Source organism: Danio rerio, chromosome 1 (genome assembly GCF_052040795.2).
Source record: "Danio rerio strain M-AB ecotype USA chromosome 1, GRCz13ab, whole genome shotgun sequence".
Lineage (NCBI taxonomy): Eukaryota > Metazoa > Chordata > Actinopteri > Cypriniformes > Danionidae > Danio > Danio rerio.
The window spans coordinates 61,036,222-61,047,500 of record NC_141021.1 but is presented as its reverse complement, the minus strand read 5'-3'; the positions used below and the strand labels follow the sequence as shown (position 1 = coordinate 61,047,500).

General features: G+C 37.5%; 2 protein-coding genes across 5 annotated transcripts in view; one reads left to right on the top strand and one right to left on the bottom strand.

Annotated features, from left to right (window-relative positions):
* The window catches only part of adgrl1b (adhesion G protein-coupled receptor L1b), a 58,878-nt gene extending 51,981 nt beyond the window's left edge, over positions 1-6,897 (bottom strand). For all 3 annotated transcript variants that reach the window (XM_087234993.1, NM_001443433.1, NM_001443434.1), the window contains 1 exon segment: positions 5,508-6,897. The gene's annotated coding sequence lies outside the window, so the exon portion shown is untranslated.
* Positions 5,886-11,279, top strand: part of adgrl1.1 (adhesion G protein-coupled receptor L1.1) — a 36,113-nt gene continuing 30,719 nt past the window's right edge. Inside the window, exon 1 of one of the 2 annotated variants that reach the window (XM_087238140.1) lies at positions 5,886-6,043. The gene's annotated coding sequence lies outside the window, so the exon portion shown is untranslated. Of the gene's footprint in view, positions 6,044-6,248; positions 6,900-11,279 lie in introns of those variants that run through there. The other variant, XM_087238139.1, reaches the window with a different exon arrangement.

Here is an 11,279-nt window from a genome sequence, read left to right as displayed (position 1 = left end):
ACCACTGCCTTCATGCCTTCTTCATCTCGGGGGCTTTTCAGTTTATTCATGACAATTTGCTTTTGTATAATGTTATTATTATTAGCAGTATTATTTATTATATGCATATTTATATTAGTTTTATTAAAAACAAGCTTTTTTGAACACACTTCATTATTTTTGTTCATTTATTCCCTTGCTGGATATTAGAACTGAATTTAGAAATAGCTTTGAAACAAATCTTTGCGCTTAACTGTAACTATATTTACTATAACTAAAGCCAGACAGAATCTGTGGATGTTTTTTGCTTTTTTTGCGCAGAATTTTGTACAAAATCTGTGGATTTCTGAATTATTTTGGGAGTATGATAACTAAAACCTTATTATATGAAATATAAAAGTAATACCTCAAACTTGTATTTAATGTTTACAATGCAAATCCAATTAGATCCACTTTATTTGGCAAACAAAGCAAGTCTCCAATATAATATCTCTACCAAAACACAGAAAATATTACTGTACAAACTATATTGTCAATAAATCTTAAGAACATTTTCATATTAGTCAATTATATTACTGAAGTTAATTTAAAAAATGAATAAATATGAATTTACACAAATAAATAAACAATCAATGATGAGCTAAAAATCTGCAGAATTCTGCGCGCGCAGATTCCTTGTTGGCCAACTCATAACTCATTAAGAGAATAAGCTCAACCCTGTTAGACCATGCGCCGTGGCGCAATGTGGATTTGTCCGTCTGTAAAATAGCAAAAGTGGATTTTGCACTTGGACTTTGCACCTAGATTGTTAAAATAGAGCCCAATATTTTCATAATTCTATCCAGGTAAAATCCAGATGCAAACATTGAGAATGAACATGCAATTTTCTTGTATTTCTGGCGTCGTTTTATGCAAGATATCTGAACAAATCAATGCATAAAGAAAGAATATTCATAGTTTTAATTGTAATGATAATAATATTATTAATATTAGTAATATTATTGTATGATCAATAATTAAGCATGTCTTTAAGTTAACAATAGCTTATTAAAATAAGTTATTCAAGCTTCAGCATGTTTTTTTCAAACTGTTTTAAGCTAAAATAAGTCAAAATAAAGTTAAAATAAAGTTTATTTGATTTAACAAACATTTTAGGCAATGTAGTGACACTGTAAAACATTCATGCCTTAATTTTTAAATCAAATAAAATTTTCATTCATTTGTTTTCTTTTCAGCTTAGTTCCTTTGTTAATCAGGGGTCACAACAGCGGAATGAACCGCCAACTTATCCAGCATATGTTTTACACAGCGGACGCATTTTAGCTGCAACGCATCACTGTGAACACCCATACACACTCAATCACACACATACGCTACAGCTTACCATGCCTTAGGACTTATGGGGAAACCAGAGCCCCCACGCCAACACGGGGAACATATTGATCATGTCAAACTTAAGAACTCTCATGAGAAAGACTTTTTATGGCCTTAAATTTTACAAATCCCATTTAACACCTTTTACAGACAAGCAGGAACCTTGAAGACGTTTCCCAAACTCTGTTAAGATAAGTCTATAAAGGCTTTTTCCCATGTAAATCAGCAGTCAAATGGCTTCTATACGCTGTGATAAAATCGCCATTTTATTTAAATCAGCTTACTAAAGACTTCTATACGCTGCAATAAAATCTTGCCTTTTCCCAAGCAGAGAACACCAGCTCTGCTGAGAGAGCGAAACCAGCACACATAAATAATCCCTATTTATCAGACACTATAAATATGACCACAAATGTTAGAGGATAAATAAATAACCTGTCGGCTCGGGGGTCAATACTTATCTGCTTATGACTGAACTCATGCAACAGCAGTGATATACTGCTTTTCATCCGACATTATTCTCTGCTCTGGGTCCACTTGCTTTGACTAGTGACCAGTGGTTTTGCATGTGTTTGTGTTCGAGTCTTTCTTCGCTCAATCAGCCGTGAATCTTCACAAGATCATTATGTGCTCCTTTATAAACACACACACACACACACACACACACACACACACACACACACTCCCTGTTGTCTCTATAGATCTGTCTATTAAACACACACACATTTGTTTATCTACAGTACACATCCGACGGCAAACGAGCACTTGCATTGTTTTGTAGAAAAACTGACATCACGCATAAATAAATTCATAAATACTTCAAAAAAACTAATTAAATAATAATAGTAATAATATCGTACGGTCAATAGTACATACATGTCTTTATGTTAACCATAACGAGGCCCACATGGAATGTGTGTGCGCAGAAATCCGCATTTTTTCGCCTATCTACGTCTACGTGTTTACTTGTGTAAATGTGAGTAAATTTATATTTATTCTGTTTTTTTAATTCATTCCACTAATATTATTATGATTTAATAATAGTGATATTAAAATGTTCATATGATTTATGTACAATACAGTTTGTAAAGTAATAATTTCTGTCTTTTATAATATACTAGAGACTTGCTTTGTTTACCAAATTGGATTTGCATTGTAATGGGCATGGGCTGGTATATGATTCTGACGGTATGATACCCTTGGATAAAAATATCCCTTTACGCTATCACGGTATTGCAATTACTATATTATTATGCTCCAATATATATTCTTTTTAAATTTCTGGGTAAACTTTTTTCCCATTTGAAAGCAATATTTTCTATTTTTGGAAAGATTTATGATATTTTGCTGCAGTAAACACGTCAGGCTATTTAATTAAAATAAACCATTTACTTCTGCTGTCTTCATTTGTTTCAAAAACACACATTTATTTACGATTTAAAACAGCATCTTTGAATTTTTTTTCTGCTGAAGTTACTGCTGTCCTAAAAAACTAAAACAAAATGTAAATAAAATATCTTAAACAAACTTGGGAGCGGTATTATAGAATATTTTGGCGGTTTTAAAACCTTGACTTTTCCAAACCGCGGTATACCTTGAACACGGTTCTCATCCCATGCCTACATTGTAAACATTAAATAAAAGTTCAAAATGCATTATTTTTTATTTCATATGTTAAGTTTTTAGTTATGATCCTCTTAAAATCATTCCGCATAAATCCGCAGATTTTTTTTTTTACAAAATTCTCTTCAGAAATAGCAATAAATGTCCGCAGATTCATTCTGGCCCTAACTATGACCAGAGTTAGACAGATTCTGCGGACGTTTTTTTGCTATTTCTGCAGAGAATTTTGGTAAAAATCTGCAGATTTCTGCGGAATTATTTTGGGAGTATCCAGCGGAGTATCATAACTAAAACCCTAATATATTAAATAAAAAATAATAAATTACTGAATAAAAACTGAATAAATTCAGATTTACACATTTACTCAAGTAAATAAATAGAACTAATAATGGGCTAGAAATCTCCAGAAATCTGTGGAATTCTGCGGAAAATCTCTGCACGCGCAGATTCCGTGTGGGCCTAACTATGACTTATTCAAGTATTAATCATGCTTCAGCTTAATTTTGTAAGTCAAACAAGCTGTTTTAAGTCAGTTTAATAGAATTTAAGTTGAAGTGACTTCAAGTTAATTTGATTTAACTTTGTAATTACACTGTAAAAACATGATTGCCTTATTTTTTTTACTAAATAAACAATTTCCTTTCGAGTCATCTTAACTTATACATTAAATCAAGCTCACTAAAAATATTAAGTTAAACTTTTAATAACATTAGCAGAAACATGATTAACTTATTAAAGTAAGTTACAGTCACATAAAAATAACTTATTGTTGCGATACATAAATTTTTAGAGTGGTAGTTCTGTTGTAAAATGAAATGCATGTATATGAAATGTAATTGTATATGAAATGGAATGTATATTATATGTATATTATATGAAATGAAATGTATATTACTTGACTAAAAATATCATATACACCATATTTTCGTGCAAACGTTCTCATCAAGCAATGACTATGGCTGTGTGATTTTTTGAAATTGAATCGCAATTGTGATTTGAAACGTTGCGATTAGCTAATCACAAGAGGCTGCGATATACAAAAATAATATAATATATATAAAATAATTACAATATGTAAGATTTATCTTCTCCCACCCAGAGCAAACGTGCAACTGCAGTCTTTGTGTGACAGACTTACTAGCTAACTGAGTGAGCACACTTTCATTCTGTCCAATCAGAATTGCGCGATCAAACTATGTGGAACGCCCACAATAAAAAACAAGCAGAAAAGCGCAGATGACTGGAATGATGGCATCTGCCACTACAGAAGCATTAATAGATGAATTTATAAGAAAAACAGCACGTCGGTAATATGGGAATATCTTAGTTTTAAAGTCACAGACACCAAACAAAATCAGGTAATTTGTAAGAGCTGTCGCAGAATTGTTGCCACAGTACGAGGAAATACAACAACCAGCACCTAAATAATATGAGGAGCGTCTTGCTACAAAGTCAACTAAAAGTATTGCCAGTAACACTCAATCTAGTAGCTACAGGAAAAAGCGAAGTACTAATTCAGAGTTGTTTGCTAATTTAAGTTAATATCTTTTCAGTTCTTTTTTTATAAATAACACTCATGCAGTAAGAAGCTAATACAGAATATTGAGCTGAATCTTGACTACAAAAATCACGCAAATCAAATCGAAATCACAATTTCGGTCTAAAAAACAAATAAATTTAATAAAAACCTCAATTCCATATTTTCCCAAAATCGCACAGCCCTACCAATGACATCCACTGAATTTGTCAAATCTATATATAAAGACAGCGTTATTACCTAAAATGTAGATTAGTAACCTGGAATACACACAAACAGGTGTATCCACAGATGTGCGCAAAAAAAAGTATACTTTTATAATGCGATAAACGCATTACTCAGGCCTACTGAATCAAATATTCCTCCAAAAAATGGAGGGTGGGAGGATGGAGGCTTTTGTTTCAGGTTTAGCTCACTTACAGCAATCATATCAAACGCTGTGCCCAAATAACACACAGACGCACACACACCGCCTCATGCATGTCTCAGGAGAAGATGCAGCATGCGAGAGATGGAGGAGATGTTGGGTGGGGAGAGATGGAGGTCTGTCAGAATGCACCAGCAGTCAGTGGCGCCAGCACATTTACACACCACTCACGCACCACAGCGCTCGGCTCGCCTCTGGCCTGTAACTCAATTTACATTCAATGAAAAAATACCACAATGTGTGTGTGTGTGTGTGTGTGTGTGGCAATGATATATAAGTCTGTGCATGCACAATGTGTACAGTGGTGTTTGTGTGTGCACAATGACGTGCATTTAAATGTGTGTAGGTGGGAGTACTTACAGCAACACTTCAGGGATTGGTTTGTCCTGAGCTATTTATGTTATTTTTATAAATAAAATATGAAATTATGAGGAAACCCAGGCATGTTTATAAATCTGAAATGCCATTAATACAATTCTCAGCTGTAAACGTGCGTGATGAGGGCTGATTTGTGTGTGGAAAATGTTTGTGATTGTGCTGTTTTTCGTTTCATTCATTCATCCTTACCTTGTGGTACTCCGTATCCACCCTACATCCTCCTCTCCTCCTCTCCCTCTCCTCTCGCCTCTCCTCCCCGACTCAATCGCTTCTCCTCTGCTGCTCTCGTGTCGCCAGAATGCATCAAGATTAAAATTTAATCAGCTGCCATCTTCCACACGGTAAAGAGACCAAAAACATGATAGTTCAGATCGGAATAATCCACCTTACAGTGCGCAGAATAATAATGATAAACACAAAATCCAACGTGAACACAGTCTCCTGGCCTTCTCGATGAGATAAATTAGCATATATCACTAAAAGCGTCCGCGAGTGTTGTCGAGAGACATGTTGGTTTATTAGTATTAGTCATTGTGAGAGTCTTTCAACCGCTCCGATTATTCGCGCGGATTTTGAGGCATATCGTCTTTACGCGACGAACTGTTGATCGTCAAGGGTATTGCAATGAGACGATGGGCTGAAGATGATCCTCTTCGGGTGGATGGAAGATTTTAGTCGACGATTAAAGGCTTAAATATCTGTAATATTCACAATACGGATTTCAGGTGAGGTAAAGAATGCTATATTTGCGTGTGGTAAAATCCCCGCTCCCACTCCGTGGCCGTACACACGATAATCCTCCTCTGGTAGACAGTCGATTTTCACTGAAAACAAATATTAATCTCAGTCTTGATAATAAAAGTGAGTTTAGAGATAAACAAATGCGTCGTTTGGTTTGCTGCGGGCGCGAAATCCCGCCTGGCGCCGCTCCCCGTCCTCACGAACCAACGGAAAAAACGGTTTAAATCCGTGAAGGGGAGGAATAAAGACAGCGATCGTCAACAACAATCGCGAAATTTAGCGCAGAAACCCATCGTGGATGGTGTCCGTGACTAAAAGTCACGGCCTGCTCGGTGTAAACGATGGCTGATGATGAATAAATCACAAATAGCCACACGACGACTGAAAACACCGGAATATATGAATAAAAAAGGCTGCGCTCGCATCTACATTCAGCATGTGTGTTAAACGGGAGAGGGTTTCTTCGTCAAAACGAGGATTTTTCGGTGGGATTTGAGCGAGGTGTTCGTGGCCAGATGTTGTGATGTGGTAAAGGACAGCGGTGGTGGAGATGCAGAAGATCCAGCAGAAATCAACAGATCAATGGAAGATGCGGCTGTCATGGATTCACGGCTGCTGCGTACAATAGAGACGGAAAACAGCGCAGGCCTCGGCGGCTTTTCTGAGATCTTCAACCGACAGCGAACGATTCTCTCTGCTGTGTGTCGGTTTCTGACGGGAGGGAAACGCTATTCCCGGTTGTGCTGGATGCGGCAGGCGTGACCGGGAGAATCTTAACGCTAAAGCTTTGACAGAGAGAACACGAACGCCCTGCTTCTCTCTCTCTCTCTCTCCCTCTGCGTGCGTGCGCTTCTCTGTATCAGCACACACATACACACACTAAATATGCCACAGTGCTCAGCATAAATAAGTATACACTCCATTTTCAAAATATCTTAGTAGATGTAGACAATGTATGGTGCATTTAAACAGATAAAGATAGTCAACTCATTTATGCTCATCTATTGTTGAAGACAAAATCATTAGCTCTTTAGTGAAATTCTAATTACTTTTTAAGTGCTGTTTAACGGAGGGAGTTTCCAACACGTTTACACAGTTTTAACATTCATTCCTTTATTAATTTTCCTTCTGCTTAGTCCCTTCTTTCATCAGAAGTCGCCACAGTTAAAGAGCCACAAACTAATCCAGCATATGTTTTACGGCGGATGCCCTTCCAGCCACAACCCAGTACTGGAAAATACTCATTTACACACACACTCATACACTACGGGCACTTTAGTTCATCAATTCCCCATATAGCGCATGTGTTTGGACTGTGGGGAAACCGGAGCACCCGGAGGAAACCCATGCCAACACGGGGAGAACATGCAAACTCCTCACAGAAATGCCCACTTACCCAGCCAGGACTCGAACTGCTGAGGCCACAGTGCTAACAACTGAGTTTCCATGCTTTTAACAACTAATTTCTATTAACTAATTAACTTGTCTTTGCCATGATGATAGTATTTCGCAAGATACGAGTATTCAGCTTCACAGTGCAATTTAGAGACTATAACTATGATAATTAGGTTAACTAGGTTAATTATAGCTAAGTCGTTGGACAACAGTGATTTGTTCTGTAGCATAAGGGGGCAGATGGAAAAGATGTAATGGAGAGGATTAAGAACAAATTCTCATTTTCTCTGTATTTTCTGCACAGGTGTGTGTTGGAGCTAAATGTGTTCTTAAAGGTCTGGTGTGTATTTATTTATTTTCTTTTCGGCTTAGTCCCTTTATTCGCCACAGCGGAATGAACCGCCAACTTATCCAGCATATGTTTTACGCAGGGAATGCCCTTCCAGCTGCAACCCATCTCTGGGAAACACCCATACACACTCATTCACACACATACACTACGGACAATTTAGTTGATCAGTTCCCCTATAGCGCATGTGTTTGGACTGTGGGGGAAACCAGAGCACCCGGAGGAAACCCACACCAACACGGGGAGAACATGCAAACTCCACACAGAAACACCAACTGACCCAGCCGAGACTCGAACCAGCAACCTTCTTGCTTCACCAACGTGCCACCAGTCGGGTAAGATTCCTTTCAAATTTCAAGCGCAAATATTGTCATTTAGATCTATTTGTTTTTCCAGAAAATGCAATTTGCCAAAATTATATTTGCTTTCATTTTTTTTAAATATTTGCAAGTCAGAGTTATTCCATTAATATTTATTTTTTAATTCTTATAAAGTGAAAACATTGTCATTGTCTTGTTTACAAATGACAACATACACCCACTGGCCACTCTATTAGGTACACCTGTTCAACTGCTTGTTATTTCTAATCAGCCAATCACATGGCAGCAGCTCACTGCATTTCGGCATGTCGACATGGTCAAGAGGATCTGCTGCAGTTCAAAGCGAGCATTAGAATGGGGAAGGAAGGGGATTTAAGTGACTTTGAACGTGGCATGGTTGTTGCTGCCAGACGGGCTGCTCTGAGTATTTCAGAAACTGCTGATCTACTGGGATTTTCACGCACAACCATCTCTAGGGTTTACAGAGAATGCTCCGACAAAGAGGAAACATCCAGTGAGCGGCAGTTCTGTGGGCGCAAATGCCTTGTTGATGAGGCCAGAGGTCAGAGGAGAATGGCCAGACTGGTTCCAGCTGATAGAAAGGCAACAGCAACTCAAATAAGCACTCGCTACAACCGAGCTCTGCAGAAGAGCATCTCTGAACACACAACACGGCCAACCTTGAGGCGGATGGGCTACAGCAGCAGAAGAGCACACCGGGTGCCGCTCCTGTCAGCTAAGAACAGGAAACTGAGGCTACAATTCACACAGACTCACCAAAACTGGACAATAGAAGATTGGAGAAACGTTGCTGCTCTGATGAGTCTCCATTTCTGCTGACACATTCAGATGCTCAACAACCTCAACAGCATGAAAGCATGGATCATCCTGCCTTGTATCAGCGGTTCAGGCTGCTGGTGGTGGTGTAATGGTGTGGGGGAGATTTTCTTTGGGTCCATTAGTACCAATTGAGCATCAACGCCACAGCCTACCTGAGTATTGCTGCTGACCATGTCCATCCCTTTATGAGCACAGTGTCTCCATCTTCTGATGGCTACTTCCAGCAGGATAACGCAGCATGTCATAAAGCTCAATCATCTCAGACTGGTTTCTTGAACATGACGATGAGTTCACTGTACTCAAATGGCCTCCACAGTCACCAGAGCTCAATCCAATCGAGCAGCTTTGGGATGTGGTGGAACGGGAGATTGGCATCATGGATGTGCAGCCGACAAATCTGCAGCAACTGTGTGATGCTATCATGACAATATGGAGCAAAATCTCTGAGGAATATTTCCAGTAGCTTGTCGAATCTACACCACAAAGGATGAAGGCAAAAGGGAGTCCAACCTGGTACTAGTTAGGTGTACCAAATAAGTGTATTTATTTTACTTCAAAACACTTAGAGCAATGTTTGGAAGAACAACCCTGATGAAAACGTGTGTTATTTATATCCATATTTCTCAAAAAATGCTCCAAATTACAGTATTTTAATTTGAAATGTGGAACAAATGTTGACCAATTATCATACAATAAAACAAACAATAACATTTTAATTAAATGCATAGTAAATCTTTAGGCCCTCATCAAAACAATCTGAGAATGTCTTATGTTTTCCTATACCTGTACAAATGATCTTATTTATAACATCTTTAAATTGTGTTGCTAAATATATTCCGCTTTACACCAAAATTATGTTTTATTTTTGTAGATTTCCACATGAAAAATGCACATAACTCTTACTGTAACCCAGAGTTGGGTCAAATATGAACAAACCCTTACCCATTTTTCAATAACATTTATTTAAATGGCACTTGTTAACCTAAGGGTTGGATTTGTCCATATTTGACCCAACTTTGCACTATAACAACCCAGCAAGTTTTATCGTGTAATTAAAGTAAGGATGTTTGCGCAGTAATCATCGTCTGTCATTTGCGTGAGGAGGGTTGCATTGCCTTCATGCAAATCTGTCTAAAACTCCTCCAGAGCTGCAGTGGTCGACTGGATGATTGTGTTTTTGCATGTTGACGAACATTTGCATACGGCCGCGTCCACTTAAATAGAAAACGAGTATCAATATAGATGAACCACAGAGCCCACAGGCAAATAATATCAGACTTACCTCAGTGCAGAGCTGATGAACTACGAACGCCATCAGGGCTGAAAATACTCAGAAACAACCTCACAAACACACACACACACACAGTCTAGACCAGCGTTTCCCAAGCCTGTTCCTGAACACACACCAACAGTACACATTTTCAACCTCTCCTTAATTAAACACACCTGAATCAGCTCATCAGAATATAAGAAGAGACTCCAAAACCTGAGGGTAATGCGTCAGATTAGGGAGACATGCAAAATATGTACTGTTGGTGTTCCTCCAGGAACAGGGTTGGGAAACACTAAACAACTAAAAATATGAACAGAACGAACATTAGGTTAATTCATTCAATTAACTTTAAATGACACCATGAAAACAATGCTTGGGTTAGGCCACATTTGACCCCAAATTGGGGTTAAATTTTTAAAGTAGTATGGATCAAAAACTATAATATTATTATTAGTTGCTATAGTTCATGTGTGCTATAGTTCTAATATAAATATATAATAACAGGTCACATCTTATATGAATTGTCCTTAATTGCTTTGTTCTTACAATTTAATGAATCATTTGGTACAGTTATTATGTACATAAAGGTTTTTACATTGTACTTACATGTTAGCCCACCCATAGTCCCACCCATAAACACATAGTCAAAGTCAGCTCTATTGTCAATTTAACCACATGTACAGGTACATGTACTCTCAGACCCCAAGTGCCTAACATATAATATTAATACAAAAGTAGCATTTTAGAAAGAAATTACAATAAATACAATTATACATAACATGTAATCTAAAAATATACATAAAAAAATAAAAAATTGTAAACAATACAATTACACTTAAGGGCATGTGTCAATGAGTGTAAACCAGAGTTGTGCAGATGTAATAGTAATATAATTGTACCAAATAATTATACCAAACCTGTTACCAAATTATACCACACCAAGAGCTCCAGGAGTGTTCTGCAATACATTATGGAACTAATAATGTTTAGATAAGAATCAGCAAGAACTCAGATGAGTTCCTCCTACAGGTGTTACTCAGAGA